This window comes from Camelus bactrianus, unplaced genomic scaffold, assembly GCF_048773025.1.
Source record: "Camelus bactrianus isolate YW-2024 breed Bactrian camel unplaced genomic scaffold, ASM4877302v1 HiC_scaffold_19, whole genome shotgun sequence".
Taxonomy (NCBI): Eukaryota; Metazoa; Chordata; class Mammalia; order Artiodactyla; family Camelidae; genus Camelus; species Camelus bactrianus.
This window is the reverse complement of record NW_027413932.1, coordinates 86,037-94,717: the sequence shown is the minus strand read 5'-3', so window position 1 is coordinate 94,717 and position 8,681 is coordinate 86,037. Positions and strand designations below refer to the sequence as shown.

The window sequence follows — 8,681 nt, the reverse complement described above, 5'->3', positions numbered from 1 at the left end:
GTAGGTGTGTTCCTAGATTATGAAAGTGGCATAGTGAGCTATGTCAATGTTGCTTAAAGTTCCAGCAAAACAGGTATATGTAGAATAGACAAGAAATAGTGCAAGGGTGTAGAGTTGGACTGAGAGGACAAAATTAGTTCATGGAGGGCAATCTTAAAAGTGTCAATCCAGGGTCCATAAACAGAGTATCTTAAAAGGTACTAAGTTAGCATTCAAGAGATTAGTTACAGGGGCTAGGGGAGAAGCTGATAATAAAGCAAGGAGTCAAAATCCATGTCTGACAGTAATAGTGCCTGACATTGTCCAAAATCAGATTGAAATAAGGTATCCTGACTCTTCATCAGTGGGCAAGTGTTTCGATGCTATGCAATATTCTTATGTTGTCTTGAAAGATGATTCTCTTATATTAAGAGATTACAATCACTTAAAAATCAGTCTTTTAAATACAAGCAATGAATAAACTTAATTCGTTCAACAAAAATATCTTGAGTTTTTACAATTAGCTCAGTATTGTAATATATGCTGAAGAAATACAGATAAAGCTGTTTTACTTTCAAAATAATTAACTTCAGATTAAAAAAGCATCATTGAGACCATGGTACAAATATTTTGAGAACAAGTTGAAATTGTCTAAGTGCTCCAATAATTTTAAAGTATAGAATCTAAAAATTAAACCAAAATAGTTCAAACAAAAATAGAGGACATTACAATACTCAAAGGACTAACATACTTGTGTGAGATTTCAATATACTTCTTCAGCTATTTATAGGTCAAGCAGATAACAATTAAAAATACATTGAAAAATTAATAACAAAATCAATAAACTTTAGCTAATGTACAAGTATACAATTCTACATCTAACAGTTGAAAATATTGTTCTCTAAACAGTACATGGAATAACATGCACAAAAACTAATTATGTGATTGACCTTATAGTAAATCTAAATAATCTTAGAGAATTATCACAGATAACCCAGTCTCTTTACAACAAAAACAAATTAGAAGTTAATAGCAAAAAAGGTATATTAAAACTTCCATTTATTTAGAAATTGTATTACATACTTAATTTATGGTTAAGAAAGAATTAATGGAAATAAAGAAAACACAATTGCATGACATTGAAAACACCACATATAAAACTGGGAGGATACAGTGAAAGTAGTGCTTAAAGAGCAATTTATAACCATACTAGCTTATTCTATATCTACCTTAAATTAATGTCTTTTATATAAATATTAATTTCTACAAATTAGTATCATTCTACATACCTTCTGATGGTCTTGATGTTTTATAAAATATCCAAATTTCAGATATCACTGTGGTATCTTCTTACCTAGAAATTAAAGATATATATTCATCATTTGTAAAACACATCATTTCAGGTGCTATAGTGAAAGAAAACAATTCTCCTAATTCAAATATGATACATGATTGATTAAAAATTCATCCTGATTTCAAAAATGTTAAAAATTTTGGAAACAAAAGTGTCTTACAATTCATAAAATATAACATACTTATGACCATTTTTAGGGACCATCTTTTTGGGTTTTTTTTTTTTTAATTCTTTTAAATTCAGAAGAAATTAAATATTGTTTGTCAGTAACCAAAACATCTCACCAGATATCAAATACCCACAATGAATAATATTAACAAAGTTAGTCTGTAGCAGACTCATTGTCATTTACATTATTTTTGTGAAAAGCATAATGAAATAACTGAAACATTTAAATGTGAAATTTATAATAAGCAGGTAGAAAAATCGTTTACATATAACTAGAAAAAAGACATGGTTGCAAAGAAACACTAGGAAGTCTCTAGCACTACAAGTTTATTCAAACACTCTCCTACATTCATTGCTTATTGTTTTACATATTGCATGAGAATTTTTAATCCATAGAAATGTTTTATTTTACATAGTGAACTGGGCATTGGAGAACGTTTATCAACCACCAATTTTATTTTCTTCCTCTTGCAATTAGCACCCACATTTGTGTTTGGAAGCCACTACCCCTATGCTGTGTTGCAGCAGGATATGGCTATGTGATTTGTCAAGAAAACTAAGACTAGTCTGGCTCTGAATGGCTGTCCCTGCACATAGGAATGATTTGGTGCAGTTCACTCTGTATAATTCTCAGAATCCAACCATGAATTCTTAGTTACCATAGACAATCATTTTTCTAAGTGAAATTTGAAATGCTTTTATCAAAAAATTGCATTGAAATCATGTCTCTGTAATCGATTTATATTTTAATAAGTTAATTGATTTTTTAACCAATGTCTAGGTTTTCCTTTATATTCCTTCATTGAAGATATTATCATTTTCTGGAGCTATTTAATTAGATTTATAGTTTACTACCTCTTCTGTGTGTGTGTGTGTGTGTGTGTGCGTGCATTTAAGAGGTCTTTTATTGGTAGTAAACTAGAGCAAACAATCAGAATAGTACATATGCAGTATTCAGTACACACAATAAAAGTTAAAGAAATTCCAAACCTGCATAAAGCAAAACACCGGAGGAAGACCACACAGCTCAGAGGTAACAGCGGTAAAGGGCCTCTCCATCCTCTGATTACACCTCATGCTCTGTCCCTAACAGAACTTACTGCGCTTACCAAAATACAGACTTTTTAGTATTGCGTGTATTTAAGAAGATTAAACACATTTTCTAAGAACCTTGCAATGACAAGTAAGTGACCCTTTAGCTGGTAAAGCAGACTTAAGGGAGGAAAGTGGGGGAGGAAATTAACTAGTATTTTGTTAAAACACTACCTTCATAACAAGTGTTTCACACTTGCATAGTATTAATTATTTTGTTATACATGGAAGCCTGCGGTAGGCCGATTACACAATAAGACTGCAAACAACCAGTGGTACTTCTCTGACATCAGAAGAGTACCTAAGACTGAAACATCACCAAAACTACATAAAAAACTCACCAGCATAAAGTACATTAAGAAATATAATCAGGAAAAAAATACAATTGCTAAAAAGTGGTTTAGAGCAGAGCCACTGTCCACCAGTAGCTTCAAATGGCAATTAGTGTTCATAGCAAGGTTTGATGACTTTACACGACCCCGTGCAATACTGACTGACACACCCTTTCAAAATGTACGTTAAACAAGCTGCAACTTCACAGAAAAATTCCGATGTTACCACCAAATGAGACGCTCTCACCCCTCTCATTGGCTTTGTCACCAGCTGGAATTACAACCTTCTTACTCACTATCTATAGCTCTGAGTAGGGCGGCTTTATTATACATGGACATCTGTAAGGATTCTGTTCTTAAAAAGGGGGAGGGAGGATGCTAACCCTACTGTTTTAGTATTTGGATGCCAGAAGGCATATTGAAATGCATAGCCAGTTACCTATTGGAATGGGACTCCTTCTGAAGTTGAAACTGTCAAGACAGGGAGAAGAAAGAATAAGCAGGCCCAGAACTCTGAGTGAAAGGACATGTTAAGAACAAAAATAACCACGATAAAAACCCCAGAAGTGTGGGTGACATGTAATAACAGAGACAGGGAACAGTGTTTTTAGGCCATGTATAATAAATAACACATACCCAAATTTTCAAAGAATGATGTAATTCCAACTTGGGTTCTAATACTGGAACCAACCAACCACCTGGGTGTCAACACTGCCCGTCAACTCCTGACAGGCCTTGTCACAGTTGGGGTGAAGAGAGGGTGCTTTTTTTCCCTCCTTCTTTTATTAAAGCTATCATTTCAGGCTTTGATCAAAGACGCAGGAATATTTGTTCTTCCAGGCTGGAATGAATGTGGTTTGGAAGCTCAGAGTACATTGAAAAGCTGCAACAAACTATAGGCAGCCAACAATTCAGAATTTTGGATCGGCCCAGATGGAGACAGTAATTTGAAATGTTTTCGATCCCTGACTTAAATAATGAAATGTGTATCATACTCCCCGTAAATTGGATATTCCATTACAGTGATAACGTACAGAATTCCCATGCATTATGACACTTGCCTGAGAGTAAAGCAATTACAATACCCTTAATCCTAACAACAAAGTTTTGTTTGTTTGCTTTGGGTTTGTTTTTTTGTACTTTTTTTTTTTTTTTTGCATTTAAAACTTTTGGGCTATTCCCTGACAGCGTATACATGTAAATTTGATTGCTAAACATTGTCATTTTCAATGATTTTATCTATTGATTTTGTTTAAAACTCATAATACAAACAGAGCTAAAATCACGCCAACAAAATAAACTAAAGATGAAAAGTTGCACTGAAAGGGCATTACATTATTCTTAATAGGCTCACGTAGAAACATTCCAATGGCAGCGTTCTCAAAATAAAATGAAATAACATTAGAAGCCCCCCAGCCTGGTGACTCCTGGGCCTTACTTGTAACTCTGGCTAGGGGGCGTCTTTACCCTCCGACTACATGCCTCACTAGCATCTGACATCATATTTGCATACCCTGAGAAATCTGACACTGAAGTCCTTGCTCTGTGGTCCACTTCTCCATTTGACTTAGTGAATGGGGTCATTGGCGCCCTGACGCCCAACTTGAACTGAGAACCAAATGCTTGTCCAAGTTCTTAATCTGGTACGATGTTCTAGTCTCTACATCTTTCTGAGGAGCTACCTGGCCGGCTAACTCCTGAGATGGGATCTGAAAGCTTTTTCTGCTGTTCCTTCTGGCTAGTCAGTTTCTGAGATGAGGACTGGACGGCTGAAGAAGTCTCTAAATTCTTCTGAGAAATCTATCAGATCATCCAGCTCCTGGGAAGGGGTCACCTGCGGATGTGTGGCATCCAAAGCAGATAAATAAAGACCTGGCTGCGATCCAAAGAACATCCCAAAAGGAGGCTTTGGCAACGAAGATGGCAACACTGAGGTAACAGACTGGCCGAAACCACACTCCAAAGGAGATGTTGTGTATATCTTTTTCTGGAAATAAAGTGTGCTTGTGGAGAGGTGACGACAGGCTGACAAACTGGAAACCGTGTCCAAGAGCAAAACCTGCATTCGTGAATTTTTCAAAAGCCTGCTGGAGGTGTTTGGAGTATTCTTGCACCATGCTGGCCTTATCACTGATCTGGGTGCCTGGGCTCAAGTCTTCTTCTTGCACCAACTCTGAATGTCCTCCCGAGGTGTGGAAATCCGTTATGCTGAAGGGATCCCCCTTCTGGCTCTCGGACTTGGAGTACTGATCCAAAATACTCTGTAAAACCTCATCAGGAATTCCAGACTTGTCGTGACAAGACTTAATTTCCACATGCAGGCCCGAGGAGTCAGTAAGGGGCAAGGGGGCCTCGCTGTCTAAAACTCCAACGCCCGCAGACTGAATGACAAGACTGCTGGGAGACCGTGTGTCTCACGCTCACGGAAAAGGCACTGTTGCTGCTGGCAGTTGGTAAGGATCTTCTTTTCTTCGAGAACTGCATGACATCTTCCCAATTACTGCTCATTTGACCGTGTTTGCCACTTGCGCTCTGGAGACTAACGGTCTCCACGCTGTTGTCTGACTCTAGGCCAAGCGAGCCACCTGGTTTCCCAGACAAGGACTTCTGTCCCACCATGTCTGGTACTGGTGACACGAAGTTCAGGTAGTTCTTCTCCGTTCTCTTTCTACTTCCTTTCTTAAAGATCAATTTGGGCACCCTTTTCTGTAGCTCATCTATACGAGGGCCGATCATGCCTCCACTGGAAGACACGGCTGGCATCTCTACCAAGTAACTTTGCAGGGTCATACTGCTCGAAGCCTGCCAGTCGCTCGTTTTACCAGTCTTGTGTTCCTCGTTTTCAACTGCGATGCTTTTTGACTTCGCCTTTCTCCTCGAAGAGCTGGGATTTCCCTGCGACAACACAGCCAGATTCCCCACGCTGTTGTGGCCGGATGCCCCGGGTTCTGCGCCGCGGGCCCTTCCTCTATGGCTTCTCTATGGTGCGCCTGTCTTCAAGACGCGATCGGTACTTGAGAGATAATGCTGGCAAGTGTCACACGTGTGTGGCTTTTCTCCACAGTGCGTCCTCTTGGGTCTCTCCATGTGGTACTTCTGGATGAACTTCATGCTGCACTCGGCGCGCCCGAACGTCTTCTCGGGACTGGATCTTCTCGTGTCTCTGCAGCAGGTACTTGTGGATGAAGCCCGTGCTGCGTGCTGCACTGGCTGCGCTGGAAGGGCCGCTCCCCGGTGTGGATGAGGACGTGCCTCCGCAGGTGGTAGCAGCTCCGGAAAGCGGCGCTACAGTGATGGCAGATGTGCGGTTTCTGACGAGGGGAGAGCAGGGCGCCTTCCCCGTCTCCCACCAGCGGCGGTTTGGAAGATGCGCTCAGCTTCCTCTTGGCTTTGATTCCCTGAGATTCTTCTGGCTTTGGCCTCTTCACATTCTTGACGCTCGCGTCTGGCTTTGGCTCCTCGGGGCCACGGGGGTCCTCGGTCCGGCCGCCGCCCAGCAGCACGTTGCGGGAGTGCGGGTCCGGCGGGTGCAGGACGCTCAGGTCCTGGATGACGCCGTGGCCTCCCCGGTCCCCGCCGCCCGCTCGTCCGCCCCGGCGAACAGGCCCCCGGAGCCCTGGTGCAGGGGGGCGCCCGGCGGCTCCTCGGGCTCGGCCGGCTTGTCCTGCTTGATGCTGACCGGCGACTGCAGGAAGCCCCCGGGGGTCCTCTGCGCCGGGAAGGCCGCGCGGGGCGCCGCCGGCTCCTTCTTGAAAGTCCCGTCTGAGGTGGGCGCCAGGGTGGGGGGAGTCTCGGCGGCCGTGCCCGCGGGCGGGGCGAAGCTGGCCACCGGGGCCAGCCGGTGGTTGAACTTGAGCATCCCCGGCGGGAAGCTGGGCTCCATCTCCGGCCGCTGCCGCCGCCGCCGCCGCCCAGGAACGCGCTGCCGACTTTCATGTCCCCGGAGCAGGCCTGGGGGTCCCGCCGCCACCGCCTCCGGTTCGTAAAAATCTATAGTTTAAAACTTACACGATTTTTGGTTCTACATACGTTTCTAAATTGTACTTGCATAATTTTAAATGTGGGGAAATCTTTACAATAATGAATATCATGTTTTTATTTTCTTTTTATTTAAATTTTCCAGGTTTTTGTATGTTTCAGTGTTATAAAGAAACAAAATTTTTAAAAACCTTTGCTCTTTTTGCTGATTATTATTTTTTAGTTCACTATTTTAGATTTTTAAAATTAACTTCTATTTTTTATTTCATATTTTTCGTAAATTGGATCATTAACCCACTCATTTTCAGATTTTTATTTTAAAATAGTAAGTCAGTAAAACATAAAGCATACTGGTTGTAAATAGTGAATTATTTACACATTTGTTTTCTTAATATAGTTTAGTTGTGACCCATGCATGTTATTTTTACTATTCTTTTTTATTATTATCTAGATATTTAAATTCAATAGTTAATTTCCTCTTTGATCCGTAGTTAGGAAATAGTTCTTTATTTATGGACGATTAAGTGTTTTTAATATAGTTTCTAACTCTGAACTTTTAGGATTGTGATCAGGAATTATGGTCTAGAAAAGCTTCATTGTATTTTGTGTTCAAGGGGAATTCACGTTTTCTAATGTCCTATGACCATGAGGAGACACAATGAGTAACGTTCAGCATGAGAAAAGTCACAGCCCGGACAATGATCTGCCCTCCCCTCTCTGCCTCACGGATCACACCCTGCACAGCTCCAGGTCAGCAGGCTGCGTCCCTCTTGGCTTCCTTGCCCCTTCTCTAACACAGGAGGCATGATTCTACCTCAGGTCCTTTGCACTTGCTCTTCCCTGTGTGGATCCTACTTTTCCAAATAGCCATATGATCTACAGAGTCAACTTTTTTTTTTAACGGACTCAACTTCTAGTTTTTAATTTAAGTACTCTCTAATTCAAATAGCTCATCTGCTTCTTTCCTCCACTCTCAATTCCTCTGTTGGTCAAAGAACAAAATAAAATCTTATGAAAAACAGTTTTGTTCAATGTTTTATTGATCTTTTGCTGTCAACCACTTGTATGCATCTATTATTTTCTAGAGGTTTCTGGATGGAATATATATACAGTTCAATGTGAAAAAAAAACAGAAAAATGAAATTTTAAAATAAAAAATGTTATTTTTTAAAAGTTTTTGTTTTTTTAAGTGAGGAGAAAGTATGCTTAATGGGGAATGCCTCTTTATTTGTTTAATCTCATAGTCACATTTTTAGCACCCATTCATAGTTCTTCTTATTCTTTTAATGCACCTGATCCAACACGAGAGAAGGATGTATATCCACAAAGTGGTATCAATTCTAGGAAAAAAATAAACATAGATACAGAATTACATCTGCCTTTTGAGTACCACATAAAAGAGAAAGAAAAGTTGTGCACAAAGGAAGTAGAGTGAATCTGCCAGAATATTTGGCAGAATCAACTGAATAGACCACTTAAAACAATTGATTTTTGATATCCTTAAATTACATTATTGCTACCTGAATCCTTGCAGAAAATAAAAGGAAAGGTAGAGAGCAGTCTAAAGATGTGATTCTTATCCCTGCTTCCCCAAATTTGTTTGCATTATAGAGGGAAAAAAATCTCATTCATGTTAAAGATTAGAGCAAGATAAATTTTAAGTCTTTTGAATTCAGTAGGGACTTTTGACTAGAGATCTTATTTGGAGATTTAAACAATTCTCTTATGACACTTTCTCTATTAAACATGCAATTTTCTTTCAAAAATAAGTAAGAAAG

The 8,681-nt window shown here is 39.9% G+C and overlaps 1 pseudogene; it reads right to left on the bottom strand.

Moving 5' to 3' along the window:
- Window positions 1-1,342: 1,342 nt before the first annotated feature.
- LOC141576702 (zinc finger protein 281-like) lies at window positions 1,343-6,861 on the bottom strand (annotated as a pseudogene).
- Window positions 6,862-8,681: the final 1,820 nt, after the last annotated feature.